This window comes from Nyctereutes procyonoides, unplaced genomic scaffold (assembly GCF_905146905.1).
Source record: "Nyctereutes procyonoides isolate TBG_1078 unplaced genomic scaffold, NYPRO_anot_genome, whole genome shotgun sequence".
NCBI classification, from domain to species: domain Eukaryota; kingdom Metazoa; phylum Chordata; class Mammalia; order Carnivora; family Canidae; genus Nyctereutes; species Nyctereutes procyonoides.
The window spans coordinates 4,708,140-4,733,838 of NW_026575031.1; the positions used below are offsets into that span (position 1 = coordinate 4,708,140).

Below are 25,699 nucleotides of genomic sequence, written 5' to 3' on the forward strand. Positions count from 1 at the left end.
ATGCCAACTGCAACGCGGGTTTTTCAAGAAACACTGTCACTGCAGAACTGCAGGGTGTGGGTCCCGCGCGAGTCAACCCTGTGGGCGGCGGCCTGCCGGGAAGGCCGTCGCCCGCATCTCCCAGCGCACCCCCAAGGCGGGGCCTCCCCGGGACCCGCGGGCGGCCGTCGCGCTCCGCCCCCCGGCCCTGGCCACGCCCCGGCCACGCCCCCCGCCCCGCGTGCGCGGCAGCCCCCTGGTCTCCTCCCGGTGGGTGCAGTGACCGGGAAGCAAGCAGTTGTCGAAGGTCCCCTCGTTAGGTCCCAGGAAGCAGGCTGCGCCTACGTCTCCACCCTGTTACTGCTGGGGGAAAGGGGCATCGAGAAGAAGCTAGGCATTGGCAAGATGCCTTCCCTCCCTTTGGGAGAGAAGATGATAGCGGAAGCCATCCCCGAGCTGGGGCCTCCACCAAGACGGCAGAGGCGCTCTCTCTCTCTCTCTCTGTCTGTGTGACTATCATAAATAAAATAAAGAAAGGAAAGAAAGAAAGAAGAAATGAAAGAAAGAAAGAAAGAAAGAAAGAAAGAAAGAAAGAAAGAAAGAAAGAAAGAAAAGAAAGAAAGAAAGAAAGAAAGAAAGAAGAAAGAAAGAAAGAAAGAAAGAAAGAAAGAAAGAAAGAAAGAAAGAAAGAAAGAAAGAAAGAAAGAAAGAAAAAGAAAGAAAAGAAAGAAAGAAAGAAAGAAAGAAAAGAAAGAAAGAAAGAAAAGACGGCAGAGGCGTTTGCGAAGCGCCTGGAATGAGAGAGCAGCCAGCCAGCTGCGGCGCGTCTCCCCGACAGGAAGGCATCCCGCCCCTGCGCAGCATCTCCTGCCCTCCGGTTTCCGCGGCCACACCTGTCATGGCCACACCTGTCATGGTGACGTCGCCGCCCCTTCCAATCGCAGGTCCGTCCATGCGCGCAACAATAAAAGCAGGCTGCCATTTTCTTTTCCAGAAAAAAAAAAAAGTCTAATCAAAAAGAAATTATTATACGTTTTTCTTCACAAAGGTAAATTTGCCTGAAGAAAACCCCCACAAAAATAACAGCTCTCTGTTCCAATTAAAGCTTTGGCTAAGAATTTGAAATAAAAAGAAAAAGAAAATCTAAGCACATAAATATATCCTTGTTTTAATAGGAAGGGCAGCATTCAGATAATTTTTTAGCATTTCAGTTAGACTTTACATGGACAGAGGTCCCAAGACCCCGCTTTGGATAATGTCTTCAATAACATCTCTCTTTACATCCCAACAAGTAGTTTAACCAGTGGAAAAAAAAAAAAGGATAACTCCTTAGCTACATTCCTTCAATCTAAGGCTTTCTTCCATTCCATGTGTCAGCCTCCCAGGTCACATTTCTGTACCTTCTATCTAAACCTCATAAACACTGTCTAACTTGTCTTGGGTCTTTGATATTATACTGCCAGACTCATCCCCCTAAAAACAGTTCTAAACATGTCACCTCCCCCCCCAAAAAAAAAATCAATAGATTTCTATTAACTACTAAATATTGTCTAAACTTTTAAACAAAAAATAAAATTCTAATGTTGATCTAAAAATTACCTGTATGACTTCCGTTACCAGTAGTACGGCAGACTAAATATCCTGATGACCTTCACAGCTACAACAATTAAAATGCTAAATGAAATATAAAAATAATCTTGGGCTGAAATTAATTGCTAACGTAACATGAAAGAATATTCCAGAAGCTAAAACAGATGTGAAAGCAATTACAAGGACTCCATTTGTCAGAGGGTCTTCTATTGATCCCTAGTGATCTTGAGCTCCTCTGTTAACAGCTACACCATGCCTGAGAGGCAGTCAATGAACCATAGTCCTCACCCAGAAGTGAGAATGGGTAACCGCCACATACATTTAGAATCGTAAAGGGCACTGTACTTAGTGTAAGGGTAACAAGAAATAAACAGAAGGAGAAAGTAAAAAAAAAAAAAATCGTTTTTAAGGATCTTGGCGCTGAAGTGGAAGGAGTGAAATTGGCCTTCAGAAGTGTGCATAGCTTCTTCTCATGGTTTATAGGTCTGAATTCCTGATTCCTATGTAGTAAAAAAAAAAAAAAAAAAAACTTCAGATTTTACTTAACATGAACTCATTGGCAGTGCCACCATACAACTCTCAAAAGCGTAGACAAATCCATTCTGAAATAATCCACTTCAATTCAGGCCTTAAAACTCCCCTAGTTACAGGTCCAAGGAAATTAGTTGCTGAGAGTTTAAAATCTAAAACCACATAACAAATCTTTCTGAGTGAGACTAAGCAGAAAGAGCAGACAGCAGAATCCAGTCTAGAAACATTACAGATGCTGTAATTATCAGACAGATTATAAGATACCATGTTTAAGATACCTAGAGAATGTTTAAAGCTTAAAAGAGTAAGGAATAAGAAACTCTAAAGAAGAATAAAACAAATTTGAAAAAAATAAATAGCACTTCTATAAATAAAAATAAAACCAAAATCAAATTTTATTTTTCTAATCACATCTCCTATCAGATTTCAAATTGTTCTTTAAATGTTCCCTGAACTTTCTTGCTTCTGTTCTTTTTTTTTTTTCATTGAAATATAGTTGACACACAGTGTTATATTAGTTTCAGGTGTACAACATAGTGATTTGACAACTCTATACTATGCTGTGCTCACTACAAGTGTAGCTGCCATCTGTCATCATACAACCCTACTTCGATACCCAGGACTATATTCCCTATGCAGTACCTTTCATCCCTGTGACTTAAACTAAAAGCCTCCCACTCCCTCTCACTCGTTTTGCCCAACAAGGACCCCCTGCCTTCTGTTTCTTGCCTCTGTTCTTTTAGTCCTATTACTCTCCTACCAAATTATATTTTTCTTGCTCTGCATTTTGAACTCACATGCATTGATTAAGGCTCATTTCCAATGTCAACTCTTCCATTTATCCACAATAAACATCTTTCTTATTAGCCCAATCATATATAAACAACTTGAGGGAAAGGAATCATGACATAAGCAAATATATTTATCCTAATACACCTGGCTGAGTATCTCATCCAGAGTAGATGCTCAACATATCGATAGAAATGGATGGAATGAAAAAAGTATTTTATCCCTTTTATGCATTTCCATTCTATAGCCATAAAAACTTAGGCAATGAGCAGCAAAGAGACCCACTTGGCCTAAATCTCACTGTGGATTATGGAAGATATTTACCATATTTAGTCCCCACTGTGGATTATGTACAAAAATGAATCTAAAATTGCATCCCTGACTGTATCCTTCTATTTTTCAACTCAGCCAGATTTATGCTAGTGGGAAAAACATATTCTCTCTTGCATCAAAGTAAGTCCCTGTTTTCTCAATTTCTTGTGATATTATAATGTCGCTAATTTAAAAATAATTCCATTCTGTTCAACATAATTAGTGGATTTTTTAAAAAATCACTACCACAAGTTACTGAATTGAATTGGGTCTGAAAAAAATCTGTTTTGTACTTTTGAGAAGAGGTGAAATGATACAAGGTAGATGGTAGGCATATTGAGCACTAAAAAGAGGATAATTTGAGATGATATCCTGTCCAGGAAAATCTAGGAGACTTTAAAGTGGCCCATAGGCTGGCTATGGGTTGGACAATAATAGAGAAGGTATTAAACAGAAAGCAAAAAAGAAAAGAGTTAAGTGGAAAACATGCATAATGATTAAAAAGAGAGAGAGAAGATGAAAAACCCACAGTAGGGACTAAATATGGTGAATATCTTTTAGAGAAGGGAAAACAGTCACTGAAAAACAATGTAGACAGTCTTATAAACATCAGGTAAACAGTCAATTATTTTTTAATACTCTCTTTCTCTTGGATAATACCAAAGTGGTTTTAATTTTTAAAAAGGAAATTTGGCATGAAAGCGTTCTGTAACATGGCCTGCCCACTTACGGGATTTAGGGTAAAAAATGTAAACCAGCTGTGATATTGAGGTTTAAGAATCATCTGTTGTCCATATTCAGTAGCTTTTCCCATGGAATTACAAAAAGACTTGTATGATGGATAGTCTACAACCTAATTATGTAATTACACAGTAGAAAAGAACAGCTGAAGAGGAGCCATTCCATCCTTGTGTCCAATGTCTGCACAATCTACAGCTCACATAATGGATGAGTTCTCACTATACAGTAAACTATAATTTTATTACAAAAGAATGAAATGTTGGCTTTCACATGGGATTAGAATACGTATGGTCAAACCAGTAGAAATAAAAGTAGAACTAATCTAAAGCTGCAACCTGAACATCAAAAAATCCAAAAGAGTTATTATTAAGATTTTAACATATTTTTAGTGGGAAGATGTCCTAAACTTAGTTCCTCTGCTCTTTTTAAGTGCAGCCAGTCCCAAAGTAGGAATATGAAAGTGTGTCCCAGTAGATAGAGATATTAAGGGCCAATGCCAAAACTTTCCAGGTACGAACCTAATGGAAGTTTCTGAAACTAATAGAAAATCTAAGTGCTGAGCTCAGCATAGGTAATCAATCATCTATTTTAGCAACTATTTCTGTGCCCTTGATGTCAAGAGAGGTTATATATGCTGTATGTCTCAGAGAAATCTCTTCCTTCCAGGTTACCAGAAAGCAATTCTAAATGTGGAAAATGTTATCACTACTATTAGTTATTCAAGAATGGCAGAATGTGAAGTCAAAGAAATAAAACCATTCACAAGCTCAGCCACTCTGGAAATATGACATAAATGGAAAATATTATTTACAAAGTGTTGAAGGGAGAGTAGATGGGGGAAACCTAACAAGGGAGGGCTGCAGAAGCCTCACTGTGCAAACCAAGCGGCAGGTGACTTTTCAAGACACCTGTAGCAGAAACATTGGCTGACCCTAATTCCTAATCTTTATTAAAACTATAATGAACTCGAGGGCTATTTGGGTAGGTAGTGAACAGAGAAGGAGAAACTGGCCAGAATAAACAAAAGTGAAATAAATGTTGGCAAGATCTGCTACTTAATCTTTCCAGGGTAAAAACATCCTGAGCCCTGGAGAGAAGGAGTTCTTTTTCCCTTTTCTGCTCATTTTTCTTCTTTGTGTTTTGGTTTTCTCCATCGTGTGGGATTTCTGGTCACCCAAAAAAACTCTCCGCACAGAGCCTATGTCTTTGCTTACTGCAGCAACACGTCTTTCACTGCTACAGCATGTGACATGCTTAGGCTTGAAAATGGATTCGGATTTAGCCCCAGACCACCAGTACAAATTGCAGGGAACAGCTTGCTCAAACTCTGGGGGAAAGATCCTGACTTATAGTAATTGATAAGGTCATTCCTGCTGGATGATCCTCTCATGAAGCAAAGGTAGCTACCGTGCTTAGCTGAGAACTGAGAACATCAGTTCCAGAGAAATGGCTTCACATTTCACAAGACATCTAAGAATTATATCACTCCCTGTAGTCCGCCGTATAATAAGAAGTCTGTAGCTTTCATTCTGTAAAAATTATTAATCATTTGTGGTTGAAAAATGAATCAGTGAAGTTAACCTACATTGTCATGTTTGATTTATCTGGAGGTAAACAACATTCTAAGAGGATTTAGTGGGCTAGTGTTTAGTAAAAGGGTATGTCCAGGTCGTGGCACTACATAGATTGAATGTCCAAACATTAAAAAGCTCCTTCATCATTGGGCTGAATACAAAAATGACAGCCATCATTTGGTGACCTTAGAATGTCCTGGCTATTTGTAACAGACTTTCAGTAGTGAATCTAACCTCCCATCAGGCTGGGGTTAAATAAATGACAAGTTATTTTTCCAGTTTAAGATTAATATTGAGATGCCATGTTATAAATATCTTCTTCTGAATAGAACATTAAATTACAATTATTTGGAAAAGTGTGAGAGGGAGGAAAGAAGAGAGAGGTGAATAATTTTTTTTGTTCCTTTCACTTTATTTCATTAGATTGGTGTCTCTATACCCCATCATAATATTTTTCTGTCAATACAGTGATTGCTACAGTAACCACCTGTGCTAGACAAGCACCTGCCTTTAAAATGCAATTTTTAGCAAAGATTTAAATTGCAAACTAGAATTCCAAGGCCCCCTGCCAAAACAAACGCACTTTCTTTTTGAAGAGTATGTTGTCTCCCAATGAAGGCTTTCCTGTACCATGCTCTGTATTTTGACTTAATAGTAAATCTCTCTTTCACTCTCTCACTAAATTATTTTCTCTCATCAGCTGGCTCAGGGCAATATCTTTATCAAGATCTCAAAATAGCAAACTGGGAAGCCTTTTTCAAATTCTAAAAACAAACTTCTTGGAGTCATTAGCTTATTCATAGTTGAGAGATCGATCACATTGTTCCCTATATATGCTTATAAAAAGGAAGATTGTTCTGAAAAGGCTAAGAGGCTCTGTCCTCTACCTCTCATGTCTTACGGTTCCAGCGGGATAGTGGTGGCCACAGAATGAGCCTAGACTCTGGAGAGAGACTACTTGGTCATAAGAACTATAACTCACCACTCTACTTCTTTTAACATAAACTTGTTAATCCAGGTAGTGCTAAGAGACGAAAACGAAGTTCAACTTTTTGTCATATAAATTTATGGAGAAACCCAAAAGTATGTTAAATAGGGACACTGACTTTCTGAGATCTCATATTGAAATGGCTGCATAAAATTGATGTTTTACGATGAAAAATGGTCCATGGAGGCCCCAGGTAGTGCTTTTGAGAGATGATGCAAATTCGAGTGAGGAAAGCTCCTTGGATTCGGTTGTAAAACAGGGAGGAATCTTGCTGGGCACTTCACAGGATTAAAGTCCTTTATCACCTTGATATTTTATCCTGAGATACACACATCAGTAAGAGCTTAATAAATATCTTACTGTTAGAAATATTTTAAAAGAAAGCAGAAAATTTTGTGTTTGACATGGAATGGGACTAAAATCCCTTTTTAATTAATGGGGCACCTGGGTGGTGCAGTCTGTTGGACATTAGATTCTTAGTTTTGGCTCAGGTCGTGATTTTGTGGGATTGTGGGCTCTTGGGAGCCCTGTGTTGGGCTCTGCACTCAGCTCAGAGTCTGCTTAAAACTCTCCCTCTCCCTCTACCCCTCTCTGCTCTCAAAAATAAACAAATAAGTCTAAAATTTATTTTTTTAAAATACCTTTAATTATTAATAAGTCTTATCGCTTGCCACATTCTACTTTATGACTATTGGAAGACACTGTGAGTCTGTCATATTCCTAACTATCTTACTGGGTACACCAAGAATGCAAGGCCCTGACTGTCCTTTACTAAGGACAATTCTCAGGGTTGTCTTTATAGCAATCTCAGAGGGATGAAGTAATCTTTCCCCTGGGACAAAGAGCAGCTTTGCCTAGTATTTACTATAAAACAGCAAGTCCCACAAGCTCAATGTTCCTCAGCTGCAGCACAAACCTTCTGCATGTATACTATCTACCTTGCCTCCTCATGCCACCCCCCAAGGACTTGGAGGGGCAGGTGGGGCAAAGGGAACTTACACAAACATGGTGCCATTTGTTGTGCGATGAGTAATAAAATCCTTTGTCTCCAAAATCTCATGTATACTACCAGCATCCATGAAACGGCAAGAGACTGAAGTTATTAGTCTGTAAGTAGAATTGTAAGTAGACTTATAAAATCATGTTCCAGGCACAACAATATATTTTGGGTTTCCTACCTGTAACTATCACCTTCTTGAGGACAGTATCTGTGTTGGATTCATTTATGTACCACCTGAACAAAATGCTTACATGGATTAAGCACTATGAAATGTGTACTGAATATGAATGAATTTGTTTACCAACATTATAACAGCAATTTTTGTGTTCAATCTTACATGAAAGAGCTTATGACTGACTCAAAAATAGATCTGGAAAGAACAAATATTGTAAAAATGTCTACACTACCCAAAGCAATCTACGAATTTAATGTAATCCGTATCAAAATACCAACAGCATTTTTCAAAGAACTAGAACAAACAATCCGAAAATTTGTGCAAAACCACAAAGGCGGGATCCCTGGGTGGCACAGTGGTTTAGCGCCTGCCTTTGGCCCAGGGCGAGATCCTGGAGACCCGGGATCGAATCCCATGTCGGGCTCTTGGTGCATGGAGCCTGCTTCTCCCTCTCCCTGTCTCTCTCTCTCTCTCTCTCTCTCTCTCTTTCTCTGTGTGTGTGTGTGTGACTATCATAAAAAAAACCCACAAAGGCTCTAAATAATCAAAGCAATTTTGACAAATAAAACTGGAGGTATCACAATTCCAGTCTTCAAGTTATATTACAAAGCTGTAGTAATCAAAACAGCATGGTACTCACTAAAAAAAAGACACATATATCAATAGAACAAAATAAAAAGTCCAGAACTAAACCCACAATCTATAGTCAATTCAACTTCAACAAAGGAGGCAAGAATGTGCAATGGGAAAAACTCGAGTTTTTTCAACAAATGGTGAACCAATCTGCAATGTATAAAATTGTTCAATCACTATATTGTACATCTGAAACTAATAGGACACTGTATGCTAACTACACTGGAATTAATTTCATAAATAAATAAATAAATAGACCTGGAGTCTATATGAAAGATAAAGTGAGGAAAAATGACAAAAATAGACAATGATCTAACTAGATATCAACACATTTAATTCTCATACCTAAATGGAAGATAATAATAACTCACATCTGAATAATGATTTATGTCTTCCCAAGCTTTTCCAAATGTCTTATTTTTCATTTCAAAAACACGTGAAGTAGGAAAAGCATTATTGTCCCCACATAGATGAGAAAGTGAGTTTGTAAGACAAACCCAAGATCATTAGCTGGTATAAGTAGCTGAGAAAGTTCTACAACCTAGATCTTTACTCCTTAGAGTTAGGGCTCATTCTAAAATGTGGCATTATCTACATTATCTTCATTGATCCTTACTGCTTCTTCCAAAGGCTTTTACTCATGGACTGATTAAAATGAATGGACACGGTCCAAACAGTGTTTTCAGACTTTTTCTGGTGTGTGGTTGGGAAGGAATATAATTTAATTATTAGGAAAAACAGGCCTGCAAATCTTTGCAAGTGTGATCTGCTTTGAATACTACATCTTCTCATATACTGAACTCAACAGTCCAATGAAGATGGTAGACTGAATAGATCCATTATCTCAGCGCAAATTTCAAAAGCTAGCCAATTAACTCAAGGGTTTTCTTTTAAAATAAGGCATTACTCCCACAGTGTGGTAGCTATTAAAATCATATATTTGATAATAGACAATTTCTTATTGTTTCATTTGGGAATGAGGCCAGGATTATAGCACAATTAACACAAAGCTTGTTGGTCTTAAATATCCAAAAATCTCTTTCTAAATGCTCTAGAATCATGTGTGAACTTTTAAAGGATGGCTTTTTTGCACTAGTTTTCCATATTTTAAAATCATCTTAATTTATGATACCATATATCATTGAATGCTAAGTAAAATAAATTGCCTAACAGGCAAAATGCACTTAAATGTTATACAAATCAGAAATAATTCACATTTCCATGTTTTTCCCAGAGAAAACCTTTGAGGTATCAGTGATTAAAACTTTCCTTCAGTGCTCTATCTCTCACTACTCAGTGCTATCTCCTCCAGAGTATTTGGGATTTTTATCTGACATGTGACAAAAAACAACCAGTGTTTAAATAGCTGAGTAGTTCTGCTTTCAAGGATGCAGCTGGCTGCAAAAATAATCAGCTTGATATATCAAGATCATACTTCATAATTCCTAACTTTTTTTTTATTTATGATAGTCACAGGGAGAGAGAGAGAGAGAAAGAGAGAGAGAGAGAGAGACAGAGACACAGGCAGAGGGAGAAGCAGGCTCCATGCACCGGGAGCCCGACATGGGATCCGATCCCGGGTCTCCAGGATCGCGCCCTGGGCCAAAGGCAGGCGCCAAACCACTGCGCCACCCAGGGATCCCTAATTCCTAACTTCTATGTAATTGATAAACTCCAACATTGTAGGCCAGGAGGATTACATATTTTCATGCATCATGGGGGATGAAGGAGACAGGAGCAAGATCATGAAAGCTCTTCCAACATGCTACCAATGCCCTCAATGGATCCAGTGGGTGGCATGACATTAGTAGGCTATTTAAAGTGCTTGTTCAATTCCCATTCGATTTAGGTATCCCTTCAGAAGCTCATAAACGACCCTGAATTCACCTGTTTTTAGAAAAAAATGCTAGCCATACATGACTATGTACAATTGGCCAAGTTTCTGGCTATGCAAATTTCTTTTGTCATGCTTAGGGGTATTATATATCTAACATAATAAAATACATAGTGAATTTATATTATTTCACCCAACCCCTAGACTAGAAAAAAACAACAACACTGTAATGATATACAACTGATATATGGTAGTGAATTTTCCAGAGAAGAGAAATGAAGGAGAAAGTAAGAGAGTGAGAAAATAAACAAATGATAGAGGAAAATGAACAAGGGAGACAGGAAAATCATCTTTCATGGTTATCCAGCAAAATGACCTTGTGTTCCTATCTATATCACCCTATGGCTTCTATTTAATTCCAAGCTTGTTCTCAGGTTAGTGGCCTGGTCGAGACAACTTTTAGCTAACATATAATGACATGGGATTTTATTTCTACTTTTATTTGAGCTACTACCCAATATATGGGCAATAAAATAGACCATTCAGTGGTCCAATTTCAATTTGAGGCTAACCCTGAATGGCTACCTAGGTATGATCTTCACATTAATAAAAACATAAGTCTGAGACGACATAATTAATCCTCTTAATTACATTGAATCAAACAAAATCCAATGGTAGGATTTTAAGTGAAACCTTAAAGCATCGCTTAACAGTATCAAACAGTATGAATCAGTAGCATTGCACAGACCTTCAGAAAGGTGAAGCCACACCCCCCCAAAACCTCTCTTCTTTAAGCTCATGAATTTTCCATTTACAATCGACTTGGAAATCTACTTCTCTATTCCTAAGATTAAAGAGTTCTGAGAATATTGTTACATGGCATAATATGTAGCTACTTATCAACAATCTTGTCATTTGATAGCAAAGGAGGGAGGAAGAACTAGATGAATGATAATTTTCCTCTTTCTAGGAACATGAACAAACAGAGCTTCACATATCATCTTTCCCATGACATTGCAGAATGGAATTGTAGCTAAAAAATTTATGACTACAAAGGAGAGGAAAGTAATTAAAATTAGTTGGTAAGTTTGATGTAATCCTGCTAATATCAAAAGTAGGGTAAACTCTGCTAAAGACATGATATCCAGTATATAACATAACTTCCCTTCCTTTGACCTTATAAACCTGAGTTATCACCTTGGAACATGGGTGTTAATCAAGAAACCAGACTTACACCAGTTGTGACTCCAGCCATGCACTGGATGTTATGGAAAACACAAATGATTTTTTTTTAAAATCCAGACTGCTATTATCAGGGAGTTTATAATCAGTTTGGAAGTACCAGGCTTTGCCCCCTCTATTTATTCCTTTCTTTCCTACATAGTCCTTGTATGTGATCTCCTCCTGAGCAGCCCTCTGTTTCCTCTCTCAATATTCAAATTAAACCTTTATTTTCATAGCCACGTCAAACAAAAACTTGTTTTTAAGTATAAGGAAGTACTCTCTAATTAGAGCAGAAAATCATCCTACAACTTCAGTCTTTGCTTTTCCCACTCCTTACCATTTACTATGCTGATCTTAGGTGAGAAAATACTCAAGCACCACACTTTTCTTCCAGAGGGAAATAGATTTGTAGAACAGCACCAGATTCAGCATATATGACCAGTTGCAAGCACAATGCCTTCATAAGACATTTTTTCCCTGAAAGTGAGTGGGATAACTAGAGTTTTCCTATATAAAATGTAAGTGTTTTAGGACTCAAGAGCTCTCTATTCCCTATGGCATGAGCAAACAAAGCACAATAGGTGCCTAATAAGAACATGAACCAATGAATAAACTCATAGACTATTTGAATGCCTGTGTGTTTCCTTTTGAGATGTCCAGATCGCCCAACAAACACAATACAAGCTTTTGTAGACTTACAATGAAGGGGTTGAAAGTAATGGACGTTTTCTCAAAAGATCTAACAACAGTGTTCCAAAAACATTTATTCATGGTTTTCATTAATGTATTTCTTTCCAGCACTGCTGAAAATTATAGTGCATTAATGACAAATTAAATCAAAATCCATGACTCAATTTCCTAAATTTCACAATTAATAGGACCAAAAATAACATATTAATTTCTGTAGGGTGACAAGAAATAACACTTATAAACATTCCACATTATCAATAAATTCATGGTTCATTTTCACAAATGGAGTTTGTTTCAATTCTCAGCTGTTGGATGATGATTTGACTTGGAGCAAAGGCAATGTAATTGGGTAACAGTTGAGATGCGCTTGTTTGAGTGGGGCTGAAAGATCCATTGCAGGATTTCCAAGAGTGTGAATTACAATTCCAATGATATCAGAAGCAACTAATTCTGTTCTTTAGAAGTGCAGACATAAAAGAAGTTTGAGGTTTTCTTATTTCGAGCTTTAATTGAGGGCTAGGTTGTAATTCATTTTCATCCCTGAGTGAGTGGTAAAAACATACACAGCAGGTAATTCACACCACCTCAAAAACTGTTGGTGCAGTAAGAAGACTAATCAGGGTAAGCTTCCAGTAGCAAATTATCAGCTACAAATTAAAACCTTGCCTCATGCTTGCTAAAAGCAACCTTCCTTTTCACCAACACATACATGTGAATATTCGTAACTGTTGGATTGCAGCAGGATGGGAAGATTAGGGATCCTACCTGCTTGCATTAAAGAGAGCCTTGGGAAGGTGTGAAATAAACTAGACTTCAAGCAATGCTAAATTTTGGGTTTAAAAATGAAAAGTCATCATAATCCCAGGTGGTGTGGTGTTTATTCTGAGAATGGAAATTTAATGTCACACACAAATAAAGTAGTAAACTTGGATTCCGAACAGAGTTTGAAACAGGTTTGCATTTAAGTCCTGGGTAAGCATCCTCTTCAACCAATGTTCCTCAAAATAAACACAAAAGACTGCCTACAATAATAGGAATTAATTAAATTTCTGATGTTAATTAATCTAAGGGAAATAGTGAAGGATGGTAAGATAAAAATTCTTTGATTTTTCTGGCTTTATGCCATCACCTCAACATAATTTTAAAGTATATTTTTAGCATTTAACCTTCTCTGTGATTTTTACTTAGATGGTGCCGAAAATTGTTTCAAGAAAGCTGCAAAGTGGCAATGATAATACATAAAGAGTTCAAAATGGCTGCACATATCTGATAAATATATACGCTCTATACATAATTATGTTATTGGCTTAAATGACCATAATTGCACCTTTTGGACTGAGATCCAGTTTTATTTCCATCTCCCTCTGAACAAAGCTGTTACGAGAGCAACATAGGCATGAGAACACAAACAGTAAAAACAGTGTGCTTACTAGGGCTCATTTTCTAATATGCTAAGTCTTGTATATTTTAATTTAGAAAAACCAAAGGAAGAGAAAAGCATCTTGTAGATTAGACAAAGGAAACTTTCCTTTAAACACACACACACACACACACACACACCCTGTGTGTTGACCTGCCACAGCACTTTGTTTTTCAATCAAGCATCTCTATCTTTGGGATCCCTGGGTGACGCAGCGGTTTGGCGCCTGCCTTTGGCTCAGGGCGCGATCCTGGAGACCCGGGATTGAATCCCATGTCGGGCTCCCGGTGCATGGAGCCTGCTTCTCCCTCTGCCTGTGTCTCTGCCTCTCTCTCTCTCTCTCTCTCTCTGTGACTATCATAAATAAATAGATTTTAAAAAATTAAAAAAAAAAGCATCTCTATCTTTAAAGGGCACCAAAAGAGTCTTTCTAGCAACCCAGATAAATTACTGAAGAGTTGCTGAGCTGATTTCCCAAATGCCAAAATTCAAGCCTGAAGCAAATTTAAACACAATCATTGAAATCTCTGGAGGGGGTGAAGGAGGTAGAAAGGAGAGAAAGGGATTTAAAAATGGAAATCTTGAAACAGCTTTTTATACCACTGCAACACGCTCACTCTGATAACAAGCTAGCAAGTCACTCAGTTACTTAGACTCAGAGAGATTTGATGCATGCTGGACTCTGCTAGTTAGGTAGGTAGGTAGATAGAAAGATAGATGATTGATTGATTGATTGATTGATTGATTGATAGTCTCACATTCATGTGTAAGATAAACTACTTCCTAAAACTCCACCTTGAGTATCACTTCCATATGGGCATGGGGATATTCCTGACTGGCTGCAACACAGAAATTCAGGTGTGTGCATGTGTGTTCAGCTAAGTTCATCAGTATCTCTTCGTTTGAGGCAAAATTAACATAAATGAGGAAGGGTTGAGAGCTCTTGGCCCTTTTTCAGCAGATCTCTGTTTTAAGACCTGGCTGCTTTGTCCACAGTTACACTTTAAAGAAACAAATATTTTCTAAATGTTCCCTCTAAGTAAGGTAGTGTGCTCTGATGAGAGGGTCTTCTGGGGAAACTGTATGTTTGTCTGGAAATATGCCCCAAATCTTAACACATCTGCAATCCCAATTTTGTTCTCCAAAGGAATTTGAAGCCAACCAATATCCCACCCCAAGGTGTGTGCAGTGGCTGATCGGAAGCACACCCCCTCCAGCACAGTAACCACCATGGCAGTGGAGCTGGTGCACTTGGTTTTCTGCGAGCAGAAAACAAAACAAACCCGGGATGTCCGCCTTTCTCATTTTAAGGGTCCCTGAACATTTCTCAGAAGAGTTAAATGATACACGAGTTTCATTAAATCTACTAAGATAACTGTTTGATGTGTTACTCAATAGATGAAACACAAAACTGTTCCTTAAAAATCAGTTAAATTGCTTGAAGGAACAACAAATTCACTTATCGGGCCATTCTTTATTTCTAAAGTGCAATTTATGGGGCTAACGGAAAGTAAATGTCATACCTTTAATTTCATAAAAAGTTATGTACAAGTCTATTATTCCACATAATCACATAACAGAACTGCTACCTTTCTGCTCAGTGGGGTGCCGTTTTATAGACTTTAAAATTCGCTAAGTTCAAGCAGCTTTCGTTCTAAATAATACATGTGCTAAATATATGTCACATTAAAAGTGCTTTTGGCATGTAAATGATCCGTTTTCTCATAGAAATGCTTTTAAAAGAATCTGAGCTCACTTTTTTCTTTTTTCTTTTCTTCTTCTTCTTCTTTTTTTTTTTTTTTTTTTTGGAAATTCTAAGTGCATTGAATTTCATTGTCCTACAGAACCATGTGGAGTTGAGCGAAGTGAACTGCAGGGACAAACCAGCCGTTGTCAGCCTGTGTACTTATGTATCATTTGAACTGTCAGAGTATATAGAGTTCTATTTGCTTCAACATTATTTTCTGTTCCGATGCAGGCAAAATTTTCTCTTTCACTCTCCTTTCTCCCCCACCCCCTAGAATTCAGCGTTGGCAGGCAGTTCCAGGTCTAAAAAGCGATTTACTGTTAAAACATAAGGCACGTGTATGAACGAGTTTCCTACATATTCATTTAATTCTTCAAACTCTTTGCTCTTTCTTCTGTTCTTTAATGCTGAACAACAAAGCTGAGGTCTTATGGGTGATTTAAGGTGCTTACCCACCAAAAAAACTAATTCGAAAGTCTTAGGCATAATATGAATAAAACTGAAAGAATAATCTCTCCCTCTCGCAGCTTCATTATACTGCTACATACAGAGAAGTCTGCCCAGCCGTACATACAACCTGCTAAGGGAGAGTCTTTCAGAACTTCTGGATTGATTATTCCTTCTCCCTCCTTTGTAATGCCAGGTAGCAGATTTTGATGATATCAGCTATCTTCTGCTTTTAGAGATCTTTGCTCTCACTTATTAAAATAGAGCAATATAAATGCAGCTCGATATTCATTATGCAGTTTGTAGAAGTTATTTCTCATAGACGATTTAGCTTCAGGGTTCTCCTAGAATTTTAGCTTCACCATCCCTTCCCCATATAAAGAAAAAAAAACTGTCTCAAATAACTCAGAAGAAACAAACTGATGAACATAGGGGAAGGAAAGAAAAAATAAAATAAGATTAAAAACAGAGGCAGGGGGTGTGCAAACCATAAGAGACTCTTAACTCTAGGGAAGAAACTGAGGGTCACTGGAGGGGACATGGGTGGGGGATGGGGTAATTGGATGACAGGCATTATTAAAGAGGGCATTTGCTGGGATGAGCCCTGGGTGTCATATGTAAGTGATGAATCACTAAATTCTACCTCTGAAACTAATAATACACAATGTATTAACTAACTTGAATTTAAATAAAATCTAAGAAAAAAATAGAAAAAGAAATAATATGTATAAAAGGCCTGAAATCAGTTACAAGCAAAGAAGTGGGTGTTATGGTAGGATAATTTATAATATAATCGTAAAATGCATAAATAAGAGTTCAGAATATGAGTGGAGTTACCAGATATAGTAAATAAAAATATAAGATGCCCAGTGAGGTTTGAATTTCATATAAACAACAAATAATATTTTAGTGTAAGTGTGTGCCATGCAATATTTAGAACATGCTTATAAATAGAAAAGAGTCCACTGTTGATCTGATATTCAAATTTAACTGGACATCCTATAAATTATCTGGCAACTCTAATGGTGAACTCAGTTAAAAAGTCTAAGTTAAATAGCACAATTGAAAACTTTTACATGAGCAGATCTATTTACTTCTATAATTTAAGCAATTATTATCCATTACACCTCTATGCTCTACCCACTCTGACACCAGTGCATACCTTCTAGTTTTAAAAATGCATTCCTAAGGAACAGGTTCAAACATTTTAATTCCATATGATTAGCCATGATCACAGACAAGCTAATGCAGTAAGAGAAGAGTTGCCTTTTATTTCCTCAATTGGAACTTTTAAAATCGCAACGTATGTCTGTTTGTGGAAATCAAATGATTCCATCTCTCAATTTTTCCATTTTTATCACTTAAATATGTTTGTATGAAAATTCGTTTCTTCTGAATGTATGATTGGATTTCAATTTCCTAGTTAAATCAGACTAGTCTATTAATGAGAATTGCTTTTAGGAAGAAGGCTTACATTTATTGAATATCTCTTATGAGCCAAGTGCTTCTTTTTTTAACTTTATTTAATAATTGCAAGAACCCTAAAAGCTATATACCAATTATTATCTTCATTTACAAAGCTCATACAAGTTACAGAGCTAATAGGAGTAGTGGTATGATTGGTAGCCAAGTGAATTGAATGGTAAAGTCCATATTCTTTTCACTATGAAAGGCCGCCCCTGAATATTTGGCTGAATCTTACTTCCTTCTGTTTTTACGAGGAAAAAAATTAACTTGGGGAAACCAAGATGGTAAAATTAGGCTATAAGTCTTGCACTAACTCGACACTGTTAGGAGAAACACTTCCTTTTCCTCTAGCTGTTCTTTTAGCAAACCTAAAGTAGACCCAGTTAATGAAAAATTTTCTACAACTAGGACCTTGGAATGAGAACATTTCTTCTTACATTTTCTCTGCCCTTTAGATTCATTTCCATAACACAGAATAGTAAGAATTAGACATCCATGGAGCCCAGTTTTAAAAGGAAAGTCTTAAACCATATCTACATTAAGCTTGTAACTCCTACATAAGACCCAGAAGCTACTTCTTTGGACCCGTCCCCCCTACAACCACTGGGAATTATTCATTAGCATTCACAGTACGGAAAAATGCATGAGTAACACCACTGCATTTTGTAAAATGCAATTTTTGGCAGGTTGACTAAAATCTTGGCAAGCATTACCATTTTCCCAAAATGTATTTGCATATAGACTCACTGATTTTTATTACTGTATCTGGACTCTCTCCAAATTCTCCCTGTCCCTAAACTTAAATAAAGCACTTCAGTAAAGGTTTCTTATAAATGAAAAAGCACTATTAGAACAGGTGGAAACATGAAACTAGCACTTTATGTATTATAAAAGAAAAAGCCTAAAATATATTCAGAGGCATTTATTTACTGTTTTTAAACTACATTTATTCTTGATAAAGTAGAAGTGTTTAACTGGTTACCAGAAAGAAAACCTTCCTAGAGAGTGATTCAAAGCATTCTAAAAGGAGGGTACAATTCCTGAGAAAGTTGTATGGGGACAAAGAAGAGACCCTATAATTTGTTTTAATATTACCACCAATCATTCACAGATTATAGGCCAATACCCACAATTCACAAAATTGATCTGAATACAGAAATATTTAATATGTACATATTATACACATATTATATAATCTGTACATGTTATATACATATATTATATTTTTTCAGTTTGTTGTGCCAGTAGGCAAACAGATGTACAAAAGAAACATTGACAAACCGTACATTTGCTCTTTCTCAACTATGTTTACAAAAGCAAACTGAACTGAAACAGTACAAGGAGACTTTAAAAATAAGACTCCAAGTCTTTTGATAGTGTAGAAAGGAACAATGATAAAATTCACCAGGATGCCAGACTTGCTTCTCCCTTCTTGTTGATGCCATCACATTAGCCACCCTGACAAAGATGACTTTTGAGCAATGTAGAGAATATCTGAGAGGATTAATTGAATTGGTGGTGCTGCAGACCTTACAAAAGGCAATGTTACAGCTCTCTGATGTGTCTAAAGATTTTAATTGCACAAAAACAATTCTCTTTTGATGTAAAGACTTTCTGGAACCATTGTGAAATGATGGAAATCTTTTTCTTTGAATAATTTTTCTTGCAAAGCAGTTTTTGCCAGGAGGTAACAGTAAGAATCTCTGGATTTAAAGGGCTTCTGCATGTTTTTTGAATATTGCGCCACTTTATAATTTTATAAGTTTTTCAAATATTGTCTTGCATAGCTGTTTTCCACATTCATTGTCTACATTCAAAGAACAAGAGCAGGGATATATATATAGAGAGAGATGGTGTTTTCTTTTGCATTCCTGAATGGTCAAGTTGCATGAATGGGAAAAAATAGAGAGGGTGACAAACCATGAGAGACTCCTAACTCTGGGAAATGAACAAGGGGTAGTGGAAGGGGAGGTGGGAGGGGGGTGGGTGACTGGACACTGAGGGAGGCACTTGACAGGATGAGCACTGGGTGTTATATTATATGTTGGCAAATCGAACTCCAATAAAAAATATAGTAAATAAATAAATAAATAAATCTTAAAGTCAATCTCGCCCTTTGAGGAAAGAGTTAAGTGTACTCATAAGTAAAGTTACAAAAAAAAAATAATAAGTAAAGTTACATACATAGTTTTTGTTTACAAAAATAGAGTTTTTTTGTGGCCAGGAAAAAATTACGATGACTGTGGTATTTAGAAGTTTGAACATTGATGTAATTTGTTTTTGCAACAAGCTAGAACTAATCTAATGTGTATTATCATGAAGTTTCCCAGACCTCAGCTTTATTACTGCAAAATATATTGCCCTTCATGAACAAGGATGGCATTTATTAAGTCCAAGAATCAATTGAAACTGCAGCAAGAAGGTGTCAATTTAGATCTAAAGGAAAATCTCCTGCCAGTGTGATTATCAGCAGGTTGCTGAGAGAATTTATAAAATTTTACCTTTAAGAGAACTTTGGGTACCACTGCTTGGATATTCTTACCTTTAAGTAGGGGATGTCCCACATTTCATCGTTAAGTCCCTTTTCATAATTCCTGAATTGTTAGGTGATAGTAATGGGAGAGAAATATGTTTCCTTTTATTCCTGAGAAACATGGAGAACTAGCCTGATGTCAAACAGCATTCTTCATATAACTTCAAAACACTAACATTTTCCACCTGCTCCTTATTAATGTGACAAAAAATGCAAATGAAAAATAATCCTGCAACATTTTTTTTCTCTCCTCCATTTGAATATTTCAGAAAATATTCGTGAATCCTCCTGAGAAAACTCCCAAGTCTTCATAAACTTACTGATATTCATCCCATGGTTACCTAAACAAAGTGCTTAAGATGACCTTTTTATAAGAAAAATGAGTGCTCACCAATTTCTAGTACTTAAGTGAACGTAAGACTTAAACTCTTGTCACCTTGGAGAAGATTTCATATTCTATTTGTGATCAAGTACCTTTTCTTTTTTACTATTACATCATGACCAGTACTGTATACAAAGAAGACCGAAAATTCCAATGGACCCATAGATATTAGAGCAGTAAGAAGCAGCGGAAAAAATGGAAACAAAGTGGATATGATTTTTTTTAAAAAAAGGCAATGTGGTCCAACAAAATAGAGGCCATTGGATTAGCAACCTGATTGCATTCTTTCCTAGATTTATTTAATTTCACTGAGGTTCAATTTCCTGATTCATAAAAATAATGCTGGAGGTTTTGTTGTTGTTTAAAATTATCTGTTTTGGGGATCCCTGGGTGGCACAGCGGTTTGGTGCCTGCCTTTGGCCCAGGGCGCGATCCTGGAGACCCGGGATCGAATCCCACGTCAGGCTCCCGGTGCATGGAGCCTGCTTCTCCCTCTGCCTCTCTCTCTCTCTCTCTTTCTCTGTGTGTGTGTGTGTGACTATCATAAATAAATAAATAAAATAAAATAAAATTATCTGTTTTAAGGAATGAAAAAAATTAAGTAAATATCTGCAACTTAACTGCAATCCAAAACCTAACATTTTCAGAAACCCACGATTTTTGGAACTTATTTGGTGGCAACAGAGACCTACACTGATATGACCATGTGCCCATTTCACTGCAGAAATATTACTGTGATGATTACAGGTACTGTCCAAATGCCACTAAAGGCACTTGCATAGTATATAATATAAGCACTATATTCAGTTTCTAAAAATCCAAGAATTGTGATTTTCAAATACATCTGTCCTCAAGGAATTTAGATACAGTGATGGGGGAGGGGCATGTGGATATTAACAAATCATTCTTCTTTCCTTGGTCTTTTAGGAAATTAAAACATTTAAGTCAAAGTAAGTAAATGGTTAGAGTGGCTTGACCTAACTTCACTAACCTTACTTCATTTGTAAAAGTCTTCATTTCAAATGACTTTATAATGATTAATTATAAAGGTGGAAAGGAATAAAGTTGCTTACAAAAGTGTACTTAAAGAGGTCTGAAAGTCAAAACAGTCTAAACTAAATAAATTGTTGGGCAATATGCCAAAAGAAATTACAAGATGTTATGGGAGTAAAGCTGGCAAGTCATTAGAGCACACTGATATGGTTGTCTGGAAAGAAGAGAAGGCAAGGCTTGTCAAAAACAATCTCACCTTGAACCTGACTACAATGGAATGTGTATTTACTTATTCACTAAAAGTCTTTACCCACAAAACAGTACTACTAACACTGATCATGGGTCTTTCTAGCAGAATGCTGTTAAGGATGAATGAACGTGTTTAAAGAATGGTGTATTAATAGCAGTAATGTCCCCTTCTGTCCAGTCCTGAATAGGTTTTACTCGACTAGACAATTCCTATTTTTTAGCTAATAAGAATAACACTGCTTGGCATGAGACGAAACACAAAACAAGGAAAGGTTTAGACACTCACAGTCCCTGAAGTCTTATAACAAAGGGCAGGGATTGCATCTCCTGGGTCCTGGCCTCATTCTTACATCAGTGATTATGTTCAACCTCCCTAGATCTCTTCAGTGCACCGCTTCATTTCTTATTCTCAACTGTTGTGTCATGAGCACCTGCCAAGTTTCTCTTAAATTCCTCTTGGATGAATTTTCAGGCAGTTTCCAAAGTATCTCCCTTTTGTGATAAGGACTCTGCAATGTATTTCAGGTGAGGCATTTAAAATCCCACTCATAATTGTTTGAAATCTTCCCTCATTCAAGCTGTCAGAGTTTGACAGCCGCGGTTCTGTTGTTATGCACTATTAAATGGGAGCTGCTCTCCAGCCTAGGGGTACCTCTCTTTTCAGTTGTGGGAAAATGGGTGAAGCTTATTGGGGATCCTTGGGGAAGGCAACACAGTACAAATGGGAGTTTCAGCAGGAGGAACGAAAATAATAAGTCCCTTTCTGAGAGCTCAAACCTACAAAATTTTTAAATGTGTTGACAATGTTGCATTTTGATGCTCCCATTTCTATTTCCGAGTTTCAAAATAACTTTAAAGTGTGCAATTTTATAGGTCAGAATATAAGAAAGGCACACAATGTGTTTGTATTTTAAGTTTGGGGTTTTAAAAGCCACAGAAGAGTAAATGTTTTGGAAGTAGTGTTTTCTGCATGTAGGTGAGGGCAGAGATAGGGGAAAAGATATGATGGCTTTTCCATGTGATTTCTATTCCCGATAAATACCCTAATGACTTCTGCTGCAAGACTCAGAGGTCATTACAGAGCAGTATTACTAATCTAGATGGAAACAAATTTCAATCTGGGACAGTAATATATCTTACAGCTCGTAAACACATTGTATCCAATTACCTTGATATGCTTTACATGATAAGAGCAATTACAAAATATCTGGAAGAATTGATGTGCTGAGGGTAATTATTTTAATTTATTCACACCTAGATACTGAATTAAGATATGAGGTATACTTCCATCAGCAGTTCTTTCTTCTGGAGATATGCACTCGTTTAGTCACTCATTCAGCAAACACATCATTAGTGTTTTTCAGATATTACGCTAAAAATAGGTACTATAGAACAGGCCACAAAGAAGTATAAACTCTATCCTTCAGACTTTGCTCTCTAGAAGAGATAATGCATATACATAAATAACAGTAACAGTACAAAATGGAATAAGTACTGTAAGGATATAAACTAGTCCTGGTACAGAGAGCCATCTGGAATGAAGAGAGCACTTCTAGCTAGGGAAGCTTCTAGGAAGAGGTTAAATTTGAGCTAGAACTTAACATGGGATTTGGGTCACAAGGGGCAGTAGAAGAAGACACAACCGAAAGGGAGAGAGCAACCCAGGCTGAAGGATGGTGTGAGACAAGAGAAGAAGATTGGGAAGCACAAAGCATACAGAGCGAACAACCACCAACAATGTAGCATGGACCAAAGGTGGAGAATGTACAGGTGAAGAGAGGGAGTGAAAACTGAGAAGGCTGGCAGTAAGTCATGTCATGGGGAAAGCTTGGCAAAGCACAAAGCCAAGGAGTGTGAACTTTGCTAATAAGCACTGGGGAGCCACTAAAAGTTTTTGAGAATAAAATGACATGAAGATATTAAAAAGATTAATAAGCAGCATGATGGATAGATGGAAAAGGTGAAAAAACTGAAGCAGGAGAACAACCAGGCAGCCACAAACCGGGGCCTAGTGAGGTGAGACTAAGGCAGGGAGAAGCCGGAGCCACAGCAGCAGGTGTGGGCGGGTGGTGGGCTTGAGTGTCCAAGGTCTGAGCATGTAGACGGACAGGCTGAGCTGAGGAAAGGCACAGAGGAAAAGGAGAAGTTGAACACACAAAGAATGTGTGGCAAAGTGATGGAGAACGTCTGAATGAAAGTGTGGGCAGTGCACAAGGGGGGGCAAACTGGATTTCTTAAGTAGGAGTGTTGGTGATCAGCTAAAAGTGAGGGCCGGGAGCTTAGTCAGGGATTTGACAGAGAAGGAAAAATGTCTACAACAACCAGTGTAAAGCATAGACTGGTGAAGACTCTAGGAGACATATGTGTAGATAGGCAGACAAATTAATATTCCTCACTCCAATTGGAAGTGCATGGGTAGATAGGAATAGATTAGAAATCCCAACCAAAACCTCTGTGGAATAAATGGAGACAGCTTCACTTAAAGTGACAACCTTGCGGAAGTTAAAAAAATTAGAAACCTATTTAACGATTTGGTATAAATGAAGGAAAACTGTTTTTATACAAGCTTCTCTATTAAATTAGCCAAGTCAATGTATGTGTGTATTTTATATGTATGTATATATGTATTAGGTATATGTACATATATAGGACATATGTAATAGGGCAAACATTGTTTTACTATTAAGTAACACACATGAAGTAGCCCTAGTACATGATGTAGATTTTCCTCCCACATAAAATCCCCTGTTCACTAGATGGGTTCCCTGTTCACAAGAAAGGTATCCTAAGCAAAGGACAGTAGTGATGATGCATGTAGGTAACACTCTCTCAAACTAATTGCTCCAAGACATGTGTGGAAGAAAGTCTTCCTCCTCTTCACAGAGTTGATACTTGTCTGTGAGCTCTAGGGGAAGATTCCTTAATTTAAGCCCTCCCCATCAGCAAAAGAGAACTGGCCCTTCATTTTTTTTTCTCTAATTTTCACAACTATGGGTTTTCCATCAAGTATAAACACACCCTATTAGAAACAGAAGGAAAAGGCTGGGCCTACCCTCCCTTGTCCACTTGACAGAAGATAAAAATGAATGTGTTTTCAGAAATATCTAAATTTTGTCAAGCATAGTAACCTTAAAAGAGAGGCTATAATGACATATGTATTTGTTTTCTGTGAATACACACATGGCATAGCATTCGACAGTATCCTACCTGACAAGAATGTGTTTTTATACCTGAGGCTTTGGGCCACCCTGTAGCAGCTTGACCTTTAGGAGCCTGGAGCCTGAGTAGCTAAATTCAGTCATGAAGATGATACATGCCTATATGTAAAAAACCCTGGGCAACAAGGCTTAGGTGAGCTTCCCTGGGTGGAAATACTTTGCAAGTTTTACACACATTAATGCTAGGAAATTTCAGTACTAGTCATGTGACCCCATTGGGATACGACAACTGGAAGCTTACTCCTGGTTTCCTCTGGACTCTGCCCTAGGCATCTTTTCTCCTTGCTAATTTTGGTCCCGTTCTTTTGCTTTAACAAAACACAATAGTGAGTATAAGTCTTCCGAATTTTGTGAGTCCTTCTAGCGAAACAGTGAACCTGGCTGACAGTGGTTTCAGGAAGCCCTGACATACTAATATTTTTTTTTCTCCTTCTTAAAGATTTATTTATTTATTTATTTATTTATTTGAAGGGTGGGGAGGGCAGAGGGAGAGAGAGAATCTTAAGGAACTCCACACTGAGCTCAGAGCATGATGCAGGACTCGATCTCACAACCCTGAGATCCTAACCTGAGCCGAAATCAAGAGTCAGATGTTCAACCAACTGAGCCACCCTGGCCCCCCACACTAATACTTTCTATTCCCCTTCCCTACTTTGTTTTTTCATCATAACAGTGTTACCAAAATTATTCCATTACCTTTTGTATGGTGTTATGCCTTATCATATTATACATATTTTTCATATTATTCCAATTATATTCTCTCCCTGTGCCCCACCCAAACATACACACACACAATTAAATGTATATTTCCTTGAGAGTAGGTACTCTGTCTTTTTCACTGTTAATTCTCTAGCACTCGGTCCAGAACCTAGCACATAAGAAGTACTCAGTAAATATCTGTGGACTAATCGAATGAATGAAACAAATATATGGTAAAATCTGAAAAGACAAATCACAGTCTAGTATACCAAGCACCATTGCTATGTATAAATAATCCTCCATACTGGGAAAAGGTAAATCTCAATCTCCTCATGACGTTTAGCATGGCTATGAGCAATTGTGGCAACTTGTCACTTTACTTGATTTTCCTGTCCCTTCAAAGGAAAGCCTATCCAAAGTGCTTAGGTTAAATAGAGGAGTGAATCTGAATTATTTTTGGTATTTGACAGAATGGGTGAGCAAA

The 25,699-nt window shown here is 37.4% G+C and overlaps 1 pseudogene; it reads left to right on the forward strand.

Moving 5' to 3' along the window:
* The first annotated feature begins 775 nt into the window (after positions 1-775).
* Positions 776-25,699, forward strand: part of LOC129504107 (tropomyosin alpha-3 chain-like) — a 185,698-nt pseudogene continuing 160,774 nt past the window's right edge.